Source organism: Aulonocara sp. 'chitande type north' Nkhata Bay, linkage group LG10 (assembly GCF_057382095.1).
Source record: "Aulonocara sp. 'chitande type north' Nkhata Bay isolate Kocher_YH1m ecotype deep benthic linkage group LG10, A_spYH_male_GT1.1, whole genome shotgun sequence".
NCBI classification, from domain to species: domain Eukaryota; kingdom Metazoa; phylum Chordata; class Actinopteri; order Cichliformes; family Cichlidae; genus Aulonocara; species Aulonocara sp. 'chitande type north' Nkhata Bay.
The window spans coordinates 19,260,850-19,282,543 of record NC_141353.1 but is presented as its reverse complement, the minus strand read 5'-3'; the positions used below and the strand labels follow the sequence as shown (position 1 = coordinate 19,282,543).

The 21,694-nt window shown below is 43.9% G+C and overlaps 1 pseudogene across 1 annotated transcript; it reads left to right on the top strand.

Moving 5' to 3' along the window:
* The first annotated feature begins 18,534 nt into the window (after positions 1-18,534).
* LOC147320704 (UDP-glucuronosyltransferase 2C1-like) lies at positions 18,535-21,447 on the top strand (annotated as a pseudogene). Its single transcript, XR_015131285.1, has 4 exons — positions 18,535-18,630; positions 18,830-19,128; positions 19,211-19,924; positions 20,691-21,447. The product of XR_015131285.1 is annotated as a UDP-glucuronosyltransferase 2C1-like (transcript).
* Positions 21,448-21,694: the final 247 nt, after the last annotated feature.

The window sequence follows — 21,694 nt, the reverse complement described above, 5'->3', positions numbered from 1 at the left end:
CATATGATGTGGCCTGCTTCATATAGTGAATCATATAAGGCTTATATGATTTACTCATGAAAGTGGCCACTTTCTCATTACTTTCATATATTGTTTTAATAAGTATCCAAAACATACAAGTTTCATTTATATAATTTTTCAAGGGATCTTATATCTGTTTTCAGTCTTGTATCCTTTTCATATGAGTTTCATACAAGACAGATACAAACTTTATAAGATTTATATATATATTTTCCATATGGGTAATGTGTACACTTACAGCTGCATTTTTATTTTGTTAAATACAAACAAAATTATAGCAGAAGTGCTGTCACATGTCTGGCCAAAAGAGAGTACCAATTTGTTTATTTGGTACTTCAATGAAAAGCTTAATTTAAGAATTCACGTTCACGTTTGCAGTTTTGTCTAGTTATACAATATTTGAAATTAAAAACACAAACAAACAAATAAAACAATACATTTTTGTGGGTGTTTTCTTGTTTGTTTGGTTTTTTCTTTTATACTATTTGAACACTAAAGTGGCCCTACAGTGAGATGACAGTGCCAGCAGTGGCCCACAGCTCAATTAAATTTGAGACCGCTGCTCTAATGTAAGCGTCTTGTTAATGTTAGTGAAGTCAGTTACACAGTGGACCCTGGGCCAGCAGTGCATGGGCAGGAATGCATTTCTTACTTGGAAATTTGGAGACCACTTTACATTTAAAGAACAAATGGATGGGCAAACTCTGCCAGTAAACAAGCTTCTCTCAGCTGGAAGTTCTTTTTAAAAAACTAATGTTAGCCTACTGCAGCTACCTTGTTTTAGTTGTGGTAGCTACCTGGGTTATGTGCCACTTCAGTATCTTCGATGTACTTTTGCTGTGTGATTTATTACTATTACTGAAGGCTGCATTACAACCTGCTAGCTGCAAATAATCATGTGCAGTTCTGAACACAGACAAAAAGAAAACATATCACTGATACAGAAATAGTTTCCTATACGAGATCTCTGCAAAAAGTGCAGCATTACCTAATGTCCACTCTACTGTTACTCATTTTATATTAAGATTTAAAAAAAAATCTAGTTGGTATTGGTATGGCGAGTAGCCTTCAGTAACATTCATGTAGTTGTAAAAAACATGATAATATATTAAGTAATCCAAAGTATTCAGAATACGTTTCTCTCATTGAGTAACGTAACGGAATACGTTACAAAATACATTTTGGGGCATGTATTCTCTAATCTGTAATGGAACACATTTTAAAAGTAACCTTCCCAACACTGGGCGTGTTTATATTGGAAAGTAGATATGCACCTGAAGGGTGGACTCTCACCGGCTGACTGTAAGCTGACAGTTGGCTGACCTCTGGCTGAAAGTAGCAATTTTGAGTGGCTGTATCTATACACACATTGATAACCTATCATGGGTGATGTCCATCTTCTATACTGACACTACACTGTTATACTGTCTTTATACTAGAGTATGACATTGGAATTCAGTGAATGAATCCAAGCATCATCTTAAATCAAATTAATCGCTTCTACACTTGATGTAACCTAACTCTGTCCATGGGCACCACAGACACTGTGCAACAGTCCAACACAGAGATTTACTGTGAATTCAACACATGAATGCAAACTAACCTTTTTATCCTGCACAAAACTACCCAGTATTTGCAACATTTAAATAACACAAAGTTAGCAAAATAGTAAGTTAGTAAAATGAAAGTACATAGTTTATCAAGACATATCATTTGCAAATACAATATGTGATTAAACATTTGTGATGACACTACACGCAAGCTTTTAATTTGAAGTTTATCACTGAGCAGTCCTCTCCTCTTCCTCTCCTGTCCTGTCTGTCTACATCTTTCAGCATCTCTGAGTGAAGTTAATCTTGTACTCTTTTGTCAAAGGAGCTTGCAAAGAAAAGCATCTTTACTTCTTTAAGTTGCTTGAAGACGTTTCACCTCTCATCCGAGAAGCTTCTTCAGTTCTAAGGTCAAATGGTGGGGAGTCCCAGATGGGACTGTCTGGGACTGGAGGTGGCAGTCTGGGACTCCCCACCATTTGACCTTAGAACTGAAGAAGCTTCTCGGATGAGAGGTGAAACGTCTTCAAGCAACTTAAAGAAGTCCAGACGCTTTTCTTTGCAAGCTCCTTTGACTACGATGTCCTGGATGACTGAGAACCTTCACAGACACTTGCACTCTTTTCTCTCCCTGTGAAATACAGCAGCTGGATGTTTAGCTATCACCACCAGTGCTGGTCAAGTTACTTGAAAATAGTTAATGATGACTTCCCGAAGAAAGTAATCCCATGACTTTACCGATTACACATTTTCAAAAATAATTAGTTACTTTATTACTTAGTTACTTTTGAAAAACATGATACATAACCTGAATACGTAATAAAGTAATAGACCTTTCAGCCCAATTATATTTTTTCTGCATAATCCATCATATAAAATGGAATCAAATGAAAAAGTCTCTTTTTAAGAATTGTTTTCTTTTCTAATCTTTTAACTTTATGCACATTGCGTCAAGCAACAATTAATTTATATTGTTGCGAAATCAATCAATGTAGAGCAGTGTCACAAACCACGGAGGCCCCAGAAAAGTGCAATCAAACGTTGAGTTTATTAACAGCCCGGAGAAAACATCAACATATGTCTTCTGACCAAAATACATGTTGTGGACACTTATAAAGCAGTGGGGTACACGCCCCCCCATGGCGTCAATGACAGATTAAAATAGGTTCCAGACCTTAGTCACAGTTAATTGTACATCTTGTACATCTTTAATAGCTATAAACAGACATAGAACTTCTCATTTTGATAACACCTTCCATACAAGGTAATAATCTTAAGCCCTCAGGGTCTCTGAGGCTAATTCTTGACTCTGCTCATCTGTTACCAAGTAGAATAAAATGCAACAAGTTTGCAACAAGAAGCTGGAAACATTTGGGCCTCTGCTCAGGCCTATTCCTAGATTATATGTATTATATGTACTGTAAGCATGCATTGCAGTTATCCTTCTATGTTCTAGTTTCCCTCAGCATGTATCACCTGGACAGTCACGCCAGTGAAGCTTAAAACCCTTAATGAGCTGAACATCAACTCAAAATAGGCACAGATATGCAATGTATATAAAATACTTCTAACCGTACTTTTAGTAAAAGTTAACATAATGGAAGGATCCTCAAATGGACATCTTCAATAAACAACTGTAATGCAGTATCAAGACTGTGAGAAATATTATTAGGTGAACTAATGCTTTAAAGAATGTTATTAATGCAGTTATAATGATGCGGATTATATGGCAGCAATAAAAGAATTTCTGTATCTCCACAATATGCAACAGTCTTTGACTTGAAGAAATTTGTTTAACATTTAAACCTATTTTCTGTATATTCCAGCATACAAAAAAATATAACTTTGTGTGTTTACACTCGCTCTTTCAGATAGATGCTGTCACGATCGGGCGAATTACACACAGTAGTTCGGCGTGCCCATGTGGCGTGCTGGCTAGACCCAAACGCGGCGAAGGCTAGCGGTTGGTGGGAACAGACACGCAGTTATTCTAGTAACTATCAGTGCACGAAGCGTGGCTTCGGAACTGGCGTTACAGACGGAGAGCGAGCGGAGCCGGGATGAGAAAAAGGATTGAAGGGAAAAACACTCACGGTTGCTGAATCAGGCAGAGACTGACGTCGGCAAAGTTTCGGAGCTCCTGACATGAAGAGAACGATGTCTGAACGGCGAACAGGTGGGTGGCGTCTCTTTTAAACCCGGCCCCGTGATCAGCTGATCACCGGCTGACAGGACCCCCCCCCCCCGAAGACCGGCACCCGACGGTCCAGGACGGCGGCGGCGGAAATCCGAGATGAGAGAAGGATCCAAGACGAAGCGGGACGGCACCCAGGAGCGCTCCTCAGAACCGTAGCCAGCCCAGTCCACCAAATACTGGACCCCCCGACCCCGGGGACGGGAGTCCAAGATCCGCCGGACAGTGTAGACAGGACCCCCATCGACGAACCTGGGCGGGGGCGGGGCCCGGGAGGGGGGCGCCAGCGAGGAAGTGACGCGCCGTTTAAGCTGCGAGACGTGGAAAACCGGATGGACCTTCATGGCGGGTGGAAGCCGGAGACGATAAGCCACGGGGTTGAGTCGGGCAGTGATCTTGTACGGGCCAACGAACCTGGGAGTGAGTTTCTTGGACTCGGTGCGGAGCCGCAGGTGCCTCGTGGAGAGCCAGACGCGATCCCCTGGCTGGAATGGATGACCCGGGCGGTGGCGGCGACGATGCTGCCGGGTGTACAGAGCGTTGGCTCGGGAAATGGCAGCCCGCGCCCTGATCCAGGCCTGACGACAGCGGCGGACCATCCGTTCAGCAGCAGGCACGTCGACCTCTGCCTCCTGATGGCTATAGATAGGAGGATGAAAACCATGACAGACTTCAAAGGGCGAGAGACCGGTGGCAGAAGAGACGTGAAGGTTATGAGACAGCTCAGCCCACAACAGGTAACGAGGCCAAAGCGACGGTTGGGCGGAGACGAAGCACCTCAAGAAACGCCCCAACTGTTGATTGGTCCGTTCAACCTGCTCATTGGTCTGAGGGTGATAGCCGGACGAGAGGCTGGTAGACGCTCCAATCAGGTGGCAAAAGGCTTTCCAGAACCTGGCGGTGAACTGGGGTCCCCGATCGGAGACTATGTCCTTGGGGAACCCGTGAAGCCGGACGACATGGTCCAGGAGGAGCTCGGCCGTCCGTTTGGCGGAAGGGAGGCTGGCCAGAGCGACCAGGTGCACCGCCTTAGAAAACCGGTCTACAAAGGTGAGGATGGTGTCAAGACCGTCCACGGATGGGAGGCCGGTAACAAAGTCGAGGCCGACATGGGACCAGGGACGTCCCGGCACAGGGAGAGGGCGAAGGTTGCCAGCGGGCGGCTGAGTGGAGGACTTGGCCCGAGCACAGGTGTCACAGGCGGAAACGAATTCACGGATGTCCCGAGTCATGGAGGGCCACCAGAAGGCACGACGGAGGAGTTGGAGGGTCCTGTCGGGCCCCGGGTGACCAGAGAGCGGGGAGGAATGAGCCCAGAGCAAGGCTTCCTGACGGCACCGGGATGGTACATAGAGCCTCCCAGCAGGGGTGTCAGGCGGAGGTGGTTCGGCGGTCAGGGCATCCCGGATAGAGTCCTCCAAGGGCCACCGAAGGGGGGCAGCGAAGCAATGAGAAGGTAGGATAGGTCCAGGGTCTGACGTGAGGCCGTCCTGGGCGAACTGTCTGGAGAGAGCGTCTGCCTTAGCGTTCTTGGAACCAGGGCGGTAGGAGAGGTGGAAATTGTAAGGCTCAAAGAATAAGGCCCAACGGGCCTGCCTTGGGTTGAGCTGCTTGGCAGTCCGAATATGGATCAGGTTCTGATGATCAGTCCAGATCAGAAAAGGGTCTTTCGCTCCCAGGAGCCAATGCCGCCACTCTTCTAAGGCCCACTTGATGGCCAGGAGTTCTCGGTCTCCGACACCGTACCGTTGCTGCGTGGGAGAAAATTTCCTTGAGAAATAGCACCATGGGTGAAGTTTTCCATCCGGGCCGTGTTGAGAAAGGACGGCGCCAGCGCCAACATCGGAGGCATCCACCTCCACCACAAAATCTCTGGCAGGATCAGGGTGGCGTAGGACGGGGGCCGTAGTGAACTGGTGGATAAGGTCTCGGAATGCCTGTTTCGCACCTGGGGAGAGGCAGAAGGGCTTAGGCAGGTTAGCTGGTTTGGTGAGGGATGTCAGTGGGGCGACAACGGTGCTGAAATTGCGGATAAAGCGCCGATAGAAACTGGCAAAGCCTAGGAAGCTCTGTGGCTGAGGCCACTGGGTCACGGCTTGGACCTTTTGCGGGTCCATGGTCAGGCCATTGGAGGAGATGGTGAAGCCTAGGAAGGTGGTGGACCGCTGATGGAAAGCACACTTCTCCAGTTTGCAGAACAGCTGGTACTCGAGCAGCCTGCTCAGCACGGCCCGCACATGGCGAATATGGTCCACTTCGGTGCGGGAGTAGATCAAGATGTCATCTAGATAAGCAAACACCCACCGGCCTAGCATATCCCGCAAGACATCGTTGATCAGATGTTGGAAGACAGCAGGGCTGTTGCAGAGGCCGAAGGGCATCACCAGGTACTCCCAGTGCCCCTTAGGGGTGATGAAGGCTGTCTTCCATTCATCCCCTTCCCTAATTCGCACCAAATTGTAGGCGCTGCGTAGGTCCAGTTTGGTGAAGATGCAGGCCTGGGAGAGGGAATCGAGTGCGGTGGATAGCAGAGGAAGAGGATGGCGGTTCTTGACGGTGACTTTATTCAAGCCCCGATAATCTATACAGGAGCAGAGCCCGCCATCTTTCTTCTTGTCAAAGAAGAATCCCGCAGCTGCAGGGGAGGTAGAAGGGTGAATAAAGCCCTGTTGGAGAGCCTCAGCAACGTACTCCTCCATGGCTTTGTCCTCTGCTGGTGACAGAGAGAACAGGCGACCACGAGGAGGGACCGCTCCCGGGAGGAGCTCAATGGCCATGTCGTAGGAGCGATGAGGAGGTAGAGTAGAGGCTCGCCTCTTACTGAAGACCTCAGATAGGTCGTGGTAAGCCGGAGGGATCTTATCCAGATCAATGGGCTCCGGGGGTGAAGCCTCTTCTGACTTTGAGTTCTTTTTGGTCCGAGAGAGAAGGCAGCGGCGTGGGCACTGGGGACCCCAATCCAGGATCTGGCAGGAAGACCAGGAGATGTGGGGGTCATGTTGACGGAACCAGGGGAATCCAAGGATGAGAGAAGAGGAAGTGGCCGAGACTACTAGAAACCGGATCTCCTCCTGATGATCCCCAATAGACATGTGAACCGGCTGGGTCTGGAACTGGATCGGGTAGGGTTGGAGGGGTCGCCCATCTACTGAGGTCACCGGGAGAAATCGATCGACGGAAGTTAACGGAATGCGAAGTCGAGAGGCTAGTTTTTGGTCGATGAAGTTCTCAGCGGCTCCGGTGTCCAGGAGGGCTTCAGATGAGAACTGTTGGTGTTTCAGGTGAAATATTACTGGTAACAGAAAACGAGAGGGGTCAGAGGAGTGGGAAGGGCCAGGTGGGACTCCCCCGCAGTCTACCTGGCGTCGTCGTTTCACGGACGTAGCGGGCACTGGGGACGACGGTGTCGAGCTGATCTACAGTAGGCGCAGAGACCCTCACGCCAGCGTCTCTCTCTCTCCTGTTTGGAGAGTCTACCCAGCTGCATGGGCTCCTCGCTGGATGTACTGCTTGGGCTAGCAGCGGCTCCGTCAGAGGGGGGAGGAGGCTGCGAAGACGTGGCCCTCTGAGGCTGGAAGGGTTTGAAGGCCCGAGGGGTGTGGCGAGGCCGCGACATCACTCGTTGGTCGATCTTCAGGGCGAGGTCCACGGCCTCATCCAGAGTTTTTGGGGCCTCACGGCCGGTCATCTCATCTCGGATGTAATCAGCCAGTCCCTCCAGAAAATAGAGTGCAGAGAAGCATCTCCCCACTTTAGCTTAGCGGCCAGGGTACGGAATTGGGAGGCAAAGTGACAGACGGGTCGACTGCCCTGGCGTAAATGAAGCAGCTGTGACTCCACTTCCACTTCGCTGCTCGGGGGAACAAACGTCTTTTTTAATTCCTCCACAAACAGGGCATAGTCATTGCAAGCTGCAGATTTATTGTTGTAGAGAGCCGCGGCCCATGCCTGAGCCTGGCCAGACAAGAGAGAGGTTAACAGTGCAACTTTTGCACGGGCGGTGGCGTATTTAGTGGGCTGACATTCAAACAGCATGTCTAAAGTGGCGAGCAAACCATCAGGCCGGCCATCAACTCCGTTCCACTTATCTGGTAGTCCGATCCGGGGCTCCGCGCTCACCGGCGCTGGCTGACGTTGCAGCGAGGTGACGGAAGTGGAAAGTTGGAGGACAGTTTTGGTGAGGGACTCCATTTTTGTGCTCATGTGATCTACCACACTGCGAAGATATAGTACTTCGGCTTTCAGCCGTTCGAATTCCGCTGGGTCTATATGCGGCTCACACATCCTGTCACGATCGGGCGAATTACACACAGTAGTTCGGCGTGCCCATGTGGCGTGCTGGCTAGACCCAAACGCGGCGAAGGCTAGCGGTGGGTGGGAACAGACACGCAGTTATTCTAGTAACGATCAGTGCATGAAGCGTGGCTTCGGAACTGGCGTTACAGACGGAGAGCGAGCGGAGCCGGGATGAGAAAAAGGATTGAAGGGAAAAACACTCACGGTTGCTGAATCAGACAGAGACTGACGTCGGCAAAGTTTCGGAGCTCCTGACATGAAGAGAACGATGTCTGAGCGGCGAACAGGTGGGTGGCGTCTCTTTTAAACCCGGCCCCGTGATCAGCTGATCACCGGCTGACAGGTGCAAGTAAAACATAGCATTTTTTTTTTTTAAATCCCAAGATTTAGCAGCATTTAGTCCTGTCGCTCTTAAATCTATTTTCACCTTTAAAGCAGGAGTGGGGCAGGTGGAGGTTCGCCTGGTTTTGCAGCGGTCATGTCAGTGGGGGGGATCCAGGAGTTTCTCTGCGAATTTCAAATTCCCGTGGCAGCGTGCTAGGTGCTTGCTCAGATTTGAAGTTTAATTTTCCGCTGTAGAAATAAGTTTTCTTCCCACGCAGAGTGTACAGCAGATGCTAATATTTTTGTCACTTTTTACGGAATCAAACTCAAAGTAATGTAAGTACTTCCAAGCTTTAAATGCTGCATGGTCGTACTCTCTCCCTCATTTCATATTATCCATTGTTGATCTGCACACGTCTGTTGCTGCCAAGGATGTCCTACGCTTGTACGTCATTGCCATGAAACACTCTCACAAACAAAATAAGGGTTTAGTAACGCAGTAACACAGTGTGCTTACGGGAAAGTAACAGTAATCTAATTACTTTTTTGCAATAGCAATTGGATTACCCCTCTCTGATCACCAAAATGTACGACAAACTGCCAAAACTGTGTGTTTGCTGATGTTTATTGAACTGAAAGAAATGCTGAATTTGAAATTAGCTTCCACTTAAAAAAACGCCACTCCCTTCCTGCCACCTCCTCTTCAGTAGCACAAGCTAGATCCTGCATCTAGTAAACTGTGTTTGACACAGAAATCCAAAAACAGAGCAACTCAGGCAGATAACAGGGGAAAAGAGAAAGAAAGAAAATGAGAACAATAACTAGAATAAGGAAAACACAAGAAATACAACTTAAAAAGGAATTTTGCAACACTTGTAGATAATAAATAACCTGGAAGTTATTTATCCAAACCCCGTATTTATTGATAAGACCACAGGATATCACATATTAAAACTGAGAAATATAATGGGGATTTTCTTTAAAAATATCAGAACAGGAAAATGTTTACTGTTACTACACAGTGCAACTAGTGTGGCTAACATTATCATTAGCTTTTTATTATGTGACCTCTGGTCAGAGCTATGTTGACACTATAATGATGAAAGAGATCAGAAATATCTAAAATCTTATAACTCTTTTATATAAATGACCATTGCTGTTGGCATAGATGTTAGGTATTTTAGTACCATGGTAGCATTTACTGGATATTGTTTTATAGTGACATTATACAGGAAAACTCTGTCATTCAATAAGGCCCCTTTGTTTTAGTTATTTTTCTCTTTGACCCAAGAATTGATGTGTGAGAATCACAGGCTGGTACAAGGTTGAAATACCACAGAGATCACTCCCTCAGCTACATTAGTTTCTTAATCTTTTAGACGCCTGTTGAAGGCCAAATGGTTTGTTTCAGATTTCACTAATGAAAGAACTCTTTGTTTTGTGCCTTGAAAATATGTCGCTGAGATAATCACAATTGTAGCTGAACTGATAAACTACACAAAGGATGCTTCTTCACCCATGGGCAGGAAGACGCTGCCTTATCTTGGTCTGTACTGGTTTAAACTGATAATCTGCTGTCTCATGAATTTTACCCTCTATATAAACTGTTATACTTGTGAATAAAGTTGAGTCAATTTGGGAAGACAATCTGAAGCAGTCTCTGTTTTCTTGTTCTCCCAAGCTGCTCCCGAGCTCGTACTAACACGCTGAATGGCATGCTTGAATATTACTTGAGAATATATTTGACTGTGTTACAGACTAAGGGACATTCTCTGCTGATAGGTGAAGGTACATTCTCTGCTGATAGACGTCCACGCCTCGAAGGAAGTCGATCCACGGATTAGGCCCTGGAAATCGTTTCCTTCAATTTTGGTGTCAGAAGTGGGATCCTGACGAAGGTAGGCACTCGTCTTTTATTTTATAAGACTGTGTTATGCCTTTCTCAGTGATCCACATAGAAACGGGATACGCTGACGAGGCCTTCTTCAGTGGCCCACATAGTAACAAGTGGGATACGCTGAGGAGCCTTCGTTAGTGGCCCACATAGAAACACAGGAAGTTGCCTGTTGTTTTGTAAATAAAAGCAGAAAGGACACAGGAAGTTGCCTGCTGTCATAAACTAAGAAGTTGCTCACCAGCAGAAAGGACACAGGAAGTTGCCTGGGGTCATAAAACGAGAAGTTGCTCGTTAAAAAGTGAGAAGTTGCTCACTAAAAAGATAAAATTGCTAGCAAAAAATCAAGTAACCTCAGGTGTGCCACAGCAAAAATAAAAACTAACTTAAATCCTTCAAAGCGTCTAAACCCCTCTGGAAATCACTGACCATGGGTCAGAATAATTCAAAGACCTTAGACGGGTCCGATAAAAAAATCAAAATTAACTGTAAAACCGAAAAAAATAAAATATAAAAATAGCGGCTCAGTACGACTCCCACTTCCGGTTACGTTTAACCCACGCTCGTGAATCAATGAAGACTTCCATGATTACGTATCCAGAACATGCGGAAGTGCTTACGTGACTGATTTCGTCTCGAACTTAAGAACTGTAAGTTTAATGCATCCTAATGTATTTCCGGAGCCCTATCCCGAACGATTATCGCCAGAAAACAGGTCAGTAGAAATGTTAAATACTATTTGTGATAAGGAAAGTAGGCTGATTAAAAAAGTCCTGTAAAAAATATATGATAGAATGTCGTGATGTGATCAATCGCATGCTACCACTATGAAAAAAAGGACCCGAGCCAGACGTAAATGCTTTAAATCAAGCCAGTGTAGGCTCTAGTAAATCCACTGCAGAAAAAACTAGCCTTATATGCCCATCCGTTCAACCTATGGCTCCGCCGCCTTATGATGAAAAAACAGAATTAATAGCTGCTGCGGCGGCTGCACGTCACCAGCGCGTATATCCTGATATAACAGCAAAATCCCAAAGGAGTGAGGAAGGCACTGAAATGACACCTAAATCAGAAGAAGATGACTGGTTTAACCTAGATCAAAGACAGGAACGAGAATACACTGAACGAGAAAGAGAGTTACAGGAACATAAAAAGCAAACAAAACAGTTAATGGCAGAGTGTGAGGAAATCATGAAAGATCCTTTAACTGAACGTACGGAAGCTGAACTGCAGCAAGCAGTTTCCGTCATAGATAATCATGTTCAGCGCCACACTAGAGTAGCGAATGGTTTGACTGTGCCAAAAGCAATAACTAACACCAGAAATTTAATAAGGAACTACTTAAAGCAGAAAAAAGAGGAAAAAACTCAAGAGGGCCCCCACAAAAACACCCGTTATAAAGAAAAGCAGGGATCACAATTTAATGACGTCAGCACCTCCCTTCCGTTCATGATAATAGGGGACATGTGTTGCATTCAACCCCCTAAAATTTCAGAGTTAGCAGCAACCATTAAAGAACTTCCTGATCCTCTAAAAAATCCTACAGCCTTTGTTTCTGCATTACAGAGAAGTACCAGATACCACCACTTGGGTGGGCCTGATTATAGATATATATTATGTCAACGAATCCCAGGTGTGACTGAATCTCAGCTTATTGAAGAAGTAGAGGAACTAGACCCTAAAAATGACCAAGCAGCCAACACCACCTCGTTTTTGTGGATAAACGATGACAAAATCACAGCCTTTTTTCAAAATCTAAAGAAATTTCTGCTCACAATGTCTAGAGATAAAATTGATTTAAATGCAGTAACCATGTGTAAGCAAAAGCCAGATGAATCCATTCTAGTTTTTATGAAACGTTTCACGCACTGCTGGACTAATGAGGCATGCATGCCTGAAGGAGGAAATGATCAGATTTTCATAACAACATTCTTAAACAATATTCATCCAGAATGTTCACAACTATTGAAGCTGACTGCCACTGATAATCTCTATGACATGAAAATAAAGAACTTTATCACACTTGTCAAAACAAAAGCTGGTGCAGATCTTTTCCCCAACAGCACGAAGGCTAAAAGTGTTAAGATGATGTTGAATTTTGATGTTGAAGGCTCAGAGGAAAGTGAAAAAATGATGTATGCAGGGGCCCCGCCCCCTCAACAAGCGCAGCAGGGAGATTTCAGAAGGAGAGATAGGAGTGGAGACGTATGTTTTTACTGTGGAAAAATAGGACACTGGAGGAGGGAATGCAAATCAGCAGCACGTAGGTCTCAACCACAAAACACAGGACCAGCTCCTGCCACTAGGCGTCAGCAGAGCTCTTACAGACAAGGTAACTGGCAACGCAGACAGGAATCACATCAAAATAATGGCCCCTTTGCACTTAGGGAGCAACCTTATAATCCACATTTTAATCCCCACCCATATGATAACGAAAGACTGGACCGACAATAGGGAGGCCCAGGTGATGATGAGGGACAGTGTGAAGCACTACACACGATGCTGCATTTGCAATTGTCCCGTAACACAGAAAGCTTGCCCATGTTAGATATAGAAATAGGTGAAAAGATTTATTCTTTTTTAGTTGACAGTGGAGCCACTAAAAGTTCACTGTCTGGAAAATTCTATAGTGGGCCTGTTTCCTCTGTGTGCATCAACACCATGGGAATAAACGGAACTCTAGTGCAATGCCCCAAAACTCATTCTCTAAAAACACGCTGGGGCCCAAAACCAGACGAAATTACATATCATCCATTCATAATTCTTCCAAACTCGCCTGTCAATTTATTAGGCAGAGATTTAATGGCAAAAATGAACTTGTGTATTTCATTTAACACAAAGGGTGAAATGTTTGCAGATACTGATAACAGCTATGTTTTCTCTGCCCTATGCACCGACACCATGGAGAAGGAACAGCCTCTGTGTCAGCTGGACGCCTCAGCGGAGAATGAACTCAATATCCATCTGACTGGTATCCCACGTCACACTCTGTGTCAAAAACATGTGCAAACACCGTTACCAGGTAGCCCCATGCCTGGAAGCCACATATTTGTTTCTCTCACACTGTTCAACAACATGATAACTGCACACACCAGTGAAGGCCGAACAGTGGTTTTGTCACATAACTCAGACATAGGCTATGACATTACTGCACCATGTCGACACATAGATCTAACCTACCCCATACACTGTACTATCTCTGCTGTCACATTGCCAGCTGAATATCAAAACATGACATTATGGTCAAGAGGTGAGAATGATGTAGGATTTATTGACTGTACACCTTATCATGCTCAGCTGAAAAACAACAAGCCGGTATATGTCAAGCAATATCCCATTTCCGCTGAAAAAGCCGCAGCCTTAGACATCATCATAGGAGATTTATTGACAGCTGGAGTAATAAAGCCCACAGTATCTCCATATAACACTCCTGTCAATCCTGTGCCAAAGCCTAACAAACCTGGCGTATGGCGTTTCACACAAGACTTAAGGCAAATTAATGCAGTCATTATGCCTCTACCTCCTCTTGTCCCAGATGTCCCCAGCATACTGACATCTATTCCAGCAACAGCCACACATTTTACTGTGGTGGATTTGTGCTCCGCCTTTTTCTCAGTACCTGTGCATGAGGACACACAGCCGATATTTGCTTTTACACATAGAGATAAGCAGTACACATGGACTCGCTTACCCCAAGGCATGGTAGACAGCCCTGCGGCTTTCTCAATGGTGGTACGTGCTACCCTGGACGGCTTCATTCCTCCAGAGGGCTGTACTCTGATCCAGTATGTAGATGATCTCCTCCTCTGTGCTGAAAGTGAAAAACTATGTCAAACTGCCACACACATGCTACTCTAGCACCTCCAACAGACTGGCCACAAAGCATCAGCAAAGAAAATGCAGTACTGTCAGACTTCTGTTCAATATTTGGGATTTACACTGTCTCACGGACAACGTTCCATGACTACAGACAGGGTCAAAGCTGTGACCTCTGTCCCTAAGCCCACTACACAGAAGGAAATGCTGTCCTTCCTAGGCATGGTGAACTATTGCAGACAGTGGATACCAGACTGTTCTTTTCATGACCACATTCTGCGTGAATGCTGCAAAAAAGACAAGCCTCCTCGAATACTGTGGTCAACAGAAATGACTGCCTCTTTCAATGCATTACAGGGAGCGCTGACCTCCGCCCCTTGTTTGGGTCTGCCTGACTACCACTTACCGTTCCACCTGTACGTCACAGAGAACGGCACAACCTGTGCAGGTGTATTGGCCCAAGAGCATGGCTGTGGCTACCGTCCAGTAGCCTTCTACTCAAAGGTGCTGCCAGCAGTAGTTCAGGGGATGCCGGCCTGCCTGAGAGCAGTAGCAGCTTGCTCTATCATGATAAGGGACTGCGAGAAGCTCACACTCTCACATGACACTATTCTACACACCAATCACCAGGTCACGACCATTCTAGCAAACATAACTACACAACATATGACCGCACAACGTCACTCAGGTTATGAAGCTACACTGACTTCAACAGCAAATCTCACTATAAAAGCAAGCAGCACACCCAATTCGCCAGCACACTTACTCATTCGTATGCTGTGTTCCTCTGACCGACAGGATGGTTCAGACGACCCTGACGTTCATGATTGTATGACACGTATACAGGAATCCACAGCACCACGCCCAGACTTAGAGCAGACACCAATCCCAGACTCAGTCATTGTTTATGTGGACGGGTCCTGTTCAAAACCAAATGACAACTCATTTCTTTGTGGCTATTCGGTGGTGACATTGCCTGACATCATACTAGAGGCTCACTCATTACCATTTCACTCAGCACAAAAAGCAGAGCTCATGGCTTTAATACGCGCCTGTGAGTTACATGTGGATAAGCGGGTAACAATTTACACTGATAGCCGTTATGCATTCGGTGTGGTGCATGACTTTGGCACATTGTGGAGACAAAGAAGATTTAGATCTGCTGATGGAAAATCGATCGCTAATTCTGACCTTGTTCAAAGACTTTTGCAGGCTATACAGCTGCCATCGGCAATTGCAGTTGTTAAAACGAAGGGGCACAGCACGGCTGACACAGACGAAGCAGTGGGAAATGCTCTTGCAGACGTAACCGCGAAAGCAGCTGCTGCCTCACAGCAACCACCCAGAAAGGAAGTATTATCTTTGCCTTTACAGCTGCCACTTGTCACACTCCCAGACTATTTAGAAACAAATGTTGACCTAAAATTCATACAAGAGCAGGCCTCTGCCTTAGATTACACTTACTGGGAAAGTAATGATTGTACCTTAGATAACAGAGACGGCTTATACAAAAACCTTGAGGGTTTGATTGCCCTCCCATCTTCACTACTGCCAATCCTTGTCCGCCATTTTCACGGTGTGAGTCATGTCGGACAAAGAGGGGTAATAGGAGCAATAAAATCAAGATTTGTAATCGAGAAAACATCACACGCAGTAAAACGCATATTAGCAACCTGTCTAACATGTGCACGAACTAATGTAGGAAAACCAAAAGCAAAACATCAGCATTTACCACAACCAGATTTCCCATTTCATACATTACAAATTGATTTTACACACATGCCAGCACAAGGAAGCATCAAGTACTTACTGGTAATAGTGGACCAATTTAGTAAATGGGTAGAAGCTTATCCAACATCAAAAGAAACTGCAGAAGTAGTCTGTCAAAAGTTGTGCAATGAAATAATACCCAGATTTGGAATACCTCACCAAATTAACAGTGATAGAGGACCTTCATTTACATCAGAAGTAATTCAAAAGTGTGCTAAAACTCTAGCAATAGACTGGAAATATCATGTGCCATACCATCCTCAGAGTTCAGGAGTTGTAGAAAGAATGAATAGGACCATAAAAAATCGCCTGACTAAAGCAATGATAGAAACAGGAATGACCTGGATCAAACTACTTCCTCAAATCCTCTGCGAGATTAGAATGACTCCATCCGCAGCAACCAAATTATCTCCATTTGAAATAATCATGGGAAGACCGTTTCCAACACCATGGTCAGCCTCCAGAGGGGCACCGCTATTGGAAGGGGACATAGACACTGCATTGTCTGACTATGTTCATAACCTGGTAGAAACACTGAATAATAACTATCAGAAAGTTTGTCTCTCTCAGCCTCTCCCTTCCATAGATCCAACCCATCCGTGGAAACCAGGAGATGCGGTGTTGGTAAAGTCGCTAAAACCAAGGGCACTCGGGGAGGCCGCGTGTTCCAGCCCCCAGACTGTACTTGCAGTGACGAGAACCAGCATCCTAACAGACGGACAACCTCAGTGGATTCATGCCAGCAGGGTTAAGACCAGCCCCACCAAACCACCTAAGGCGTCGGATCAAGTAGATGACGACTCAGGCGAGCCAACGCCCGGATTCAATACACCTACACACACACAATCACTGATTAACACACAACGCCTGAAAGAGCCACAGCAAGGTACTCGAACATCCAACAGGAATAAAAAGCCGAAAGTACCACACAATGTCTAACCTGATAAAGATAGACTCGTTTCATCCTGATAATGGAGAAAATGAAATGCCCATTGTCATCACACGACGCTTATACGGTGTCTCTCGAACCTGGGACCAGGCCAGGAGACGACTAAAGAACTGTCTTTTTTATATATTTAGGTTATTAATCATATCTACTGCATTAACCTTAGGATTTTTATTTACTATTTCGTATTGTAAAGTGCAACCCTGTTCACATTTCTGCAAGCCACATTCTCAATGATAACCCATATAGCTACCAGTACAGCTACTTCAATGTATTTGCAATTAGCACAAATTGATCCTGAGGATGTGCCAGATGTTACCAATGATGTTCCTGATGTGTATATTGAACATTAGGTTGTGAACTATTACATTTTATGATTTGCTTTTTATATTATGTTATTACATTTGTGATTTTTCCTTTCTATTTGAGTTATTATTTTAAAAAATAATAAAAGAGGGGAACTGTTAGGTATTTTAGTACCATGGTAGCATTTACTGGATATTGTTTTATAGTGACATTATACAGGAAAACTCTGTCATTCAATAAGGCCCCTTTGTTTTAGTTATTTTTCTCTTTGACCCAAGAATTGATGTGTGAGAATCACAGGCTGGTACAAGGTTGAAATACCACAGAGATCACTCCCTCAGCTACATTAGTTTCTTAATCTTTTAGACGCCTGTTGAAGGCCAAATGGTTTGTTTCAGATTTCACTAATGAAAGAACTCTTTGTTTTGTGCCTTGAAAATATGTCGCTGAGATAATCACAATTGTAGCTGAACTGATAAACTACACAAAGGATGCTTCTTCACCCATGGGCAGGAAGACGCTGCCTTATCTTGGTCTGTACTGGTTTAAACTGATAATCTGCTGTCTCATGAATTTTACCCTCTATATAAACTGTTATACTTGTGAATAAAGTTGAGTCAATTTGGGAAGACAATCTGAAGCAGTCTCTGTTTTCTTGTTCTCCCAAGCTGCTCCCGAGCTCGTACTAACACGCTGAATGGCATGCTTGAATATTACTTGAGAATATATTTGACTGTGTTACAGACTAAGGGACATTCTCTGCTGATAGGTGAAGGTACATTCTCTGCTGATAGACGTCCACGCCTCGAAGGAAGTCGATCCACGGATTAGGCCCTGGAAACCGTTTCCTTCAATAGAAAACAAGTACGAAATGGTTGACCAGATACTGCCTTTAACATGCTAAATTAAAGATAACACTTGTGCTGAAATTGAGAAAAAACAACCAAATGCCGTATTTTTTCTCTCACACACTCATTAATGTGCAAGTCAGTGAATCCGCGGTCAATGTACAATTCCTGTGGTCTACTCTCTGAACTCTTCTGAAAAGGGGAAAGTGGGCAGGAGGTCAATAATATTTACACCTACCAACACTGAAGGCGCCTGTTTACACATGAACCAAAATCAAGGGTTATAAAACATGTATGTTACATTGAGCTGAAAGATACATTTTATTATTAACTTAACTGATCTCTGTAAAATAACTATAATAACTAATTGGATGATTGAACAAAAAAAAAAAGAAAAAACCCAAAAGGAAGTCAATTAGGGAGAAGATGATTACAAAATAAAACAGGAAAAGAATGAATTTAATTAGGAAACAAATAAAAACGTGACAAATAACATGAAGTCATAAAATTATGAAAAAATTAGAAAAATTGTAAAATTATTTGTGAAAGAACCTCTGAATCTGGAGTTTGAACTTCAGATTCAGAGAGTTAGGCAAACTGGACTAGATTTCAAGAACAGTCTTTCTGTGGGCAGGCTAGACAGTAGTTGGATCTCTCAACCCAAGGTAAGGAATTTCCTAAAACACTGTCCTTTAATTTTGGTGTCTATTTGGTTAAAAGGATCATGTAAATATTCCAGTGCTTGCAAGTGATGTATAGCTCTACATATTTGGCTGAAGAGCAAATAAAATTTTTCTTTACATTGTGGATACTTGATATAATTTATGAGATCACTGAGGTGATTATTTCTCTCTGATATTATAGGAGCCATGACATTCCATCATGTCTTTGGGATGCTTTCTTTCCTCAGTTTATTCCTCATTTCATTTACACCACACTGCGATGGAGGAAACATTCTGGTGTTTCCTTTAGATGGCAGCCACTGGATCAATATGAAAATCTTGCTTGAAGAACTTCATGCTAGGGGACACAACTTCACTGTGATCAGGCCGTCTACCAGCTGGTACATCTCTGAAAAGTCTGATCTATACACATCCATTACAGTTGAAACGGCTGTAGATTTTGAGCATTTTTTTGGTGGGTGTCTACAGGAGCAGGTGGAGGTATGTGAATAGTGTATGTGATGAGTCTGAATATAAATACTCTGTTATTTATAAAAAAAATTTCTTTTTTCACTTTTCTTAGGTGGAAAGAGAGGGGGCATCATTGATGACTGCCTTCACACTCACCAAGAATTTTTTTTCTTTAATTTCTTTTGCACATTCACTTTGGTATGATGCTTTGAAAAATATTTTTGATGATCAAAATATGATCAAAAGATTAAGAGATTCCCAGTATGATCTGGTTCTAACTGATCCAGCTTTAGCCCCAGGGCTTATTCTAGCCAAATATCTCAAGCTCCCCTTAGTGCTCAACGTACGCTGGATCACCAGTGGAGAAGGCCACTTTGTGTTAGCTCCCTCACCACTCTCCTATATCCCAGTGCCAGGATCCGGCTTAACAGACAAAATGAATTTCATCCAGAGGCTCAAGAACATTCTTTTCTATAGCATTATACTGTTCCAGCAGAAATTTGTGGTGGACCCAGTATATAATGACATATGTGATAAGTATATTGAGGGTGGATGTGACGTCATCTCACTACTACAGGGAGCAGACATTTGGCTGTTCAGGTCAGATTTTGTGTTCGAGTTCCCTCGCCCCACTATGCCAAATGTTGTCTATATAGGAGGATTTCAGTGCAAACCAGCTCAGCCTCTGCCAGCAGAGCTGGAGGAGTTTGTTCAGAGTGCCGGGCAACATGGAGTGATCATCATGAGTCTGGGAACTCATGTCGATGCTTTGCCCAAAGAGGTTACAGAGGAAGTCGCCGGTGTCTTTGCCAAGATGCCCCAGAAGGTAACAAAAAGTCAAAGATTCATATTTCCACTACTGCGTTTTGGATTGTTAACCTATAGTATTTTAATTTGTCCATATCAGCCAATAGATACACTGTGAAAGATTCCATTGTTTGTGTATTGCCATTCAGAAACCACAGTTTAGCATTGCGGTGCATTTTGGAGCCAGAAGTGTATGTAAATTTATGAGAGGATGGAGTGGTATGTTATTAGTCAGGAAGGCTAAATTCTGTAAGAGTCTACACAAAAAAGATAGTATATTTAATGCTGGCACAGGTTACCAATAAAATAATATTAGAGTTACACTTAAAAAAAAAAAATAACACAAGCAAGATTTAGGACAGATACCTTGGTTAGACTGTTAGTACAAATAAAGAAAGAGAGAGTCACACTTAGCATAGAAATGCTCCAAAAGAAAAAAATAGAATAAACACTAACAAGAGGTTCTTTTCTGTAACTTGAATTAGGTAAGGTGTCCCTCCCATAGAGTTCCTTTGACGTATATTGTTTTTGCATTAGGTTGTAAACATACTTGCTTTTGATGTCTTGACGTTTTAACTACTGTAAGCAGCCTCAACATCGAAAGGAACAGCAAATGACACTTCAGTGATCCCATCATGTAACTCCCGGAAAAGTTACTTAAAACTCATTAACATTAAGATTTTAGTCTGAATTTGCATCTAAGTTAATTCTGTGTAGTTTTGTTAAGTGTTTTGTAAAGTCTCAGGGCTAATGGGGAAATCTTTTTTTTTGTTTTTTCTTACCAGGTGATCTGGAAGCATAAAGGAGACCGACCCTCTACACTGGGAAACAACATACTAATAGTCGACTGGATGCCACAGAAAGATCTTCTGGGTCATCCACAGACCAAAGTCTTTGTAGCCCATGGAGGAACTAATGGTGTCCAGGAGGCCATTTACTATGGGGTCCCTGTGCTCGGCATACCCTTGTTCTTCGACCAGTATGACAACCTTCTACGACTGCAGGAGAGAGGAGCTGGAAAGATCATTAAGCTAGCTGATGTTAATGGCCACAGTTTTGAGCAAGGTCTTAAGGAAGTGATCCATCAAGAGAGCTACAGGCAGAACATTCAAAGACTGTCACGTTTGCACAAAGATCAGCCAATAACACCCATGGAGAAGGCCGTCTTCTGGGTAGAATATGTGATGCGCCACAAAGGGGCTCGTCACCTGCGTACAGAAGCTTAAAAGATGCCCTGGTACTCTTACTACTGTTTAGATGTACTGTTCATATTGCTGTCTGTGGTCACTGTGCTGCTTCTCTCTATTGTGGCTGTTTTCAGATTTCTGTGCTGCCGAAGACAAAGAAAGATAAAAACTAAACAAAGCTAAAATATTTTCCATTTGGGAGATGAAATACTATGTCTATTAGTTACTGTGGTTTAGTTTTACTCTTTAGATGTACTGTTCATATTGCTGTCTGTGGTCACTGCGCTGCTCCTCTCTATTGGCATTTTGAGATGTATGTATAGCTAAAGACCAAAACAATAAAAACACAACTGAGTTCTCTTTTAGCAAATGTTTCAATGAGTTCTTTTGAATTCTAGATAAACATGTAAAAACAGACTTTAATTTTTTTTTTAGATTTCTATGAATTTTTAATTGGAAGATGGTGCTATGTCTGACCATTATTGTGGTGTTACAGCACACTTGCTAAAATGATTAAACTGGGTTTTAATTTAAAAACAAAACAAAACGTAACAGCAGATCGCTTGAACTTAAGATGGGGTTATTGCCACAGGCTAAACAAG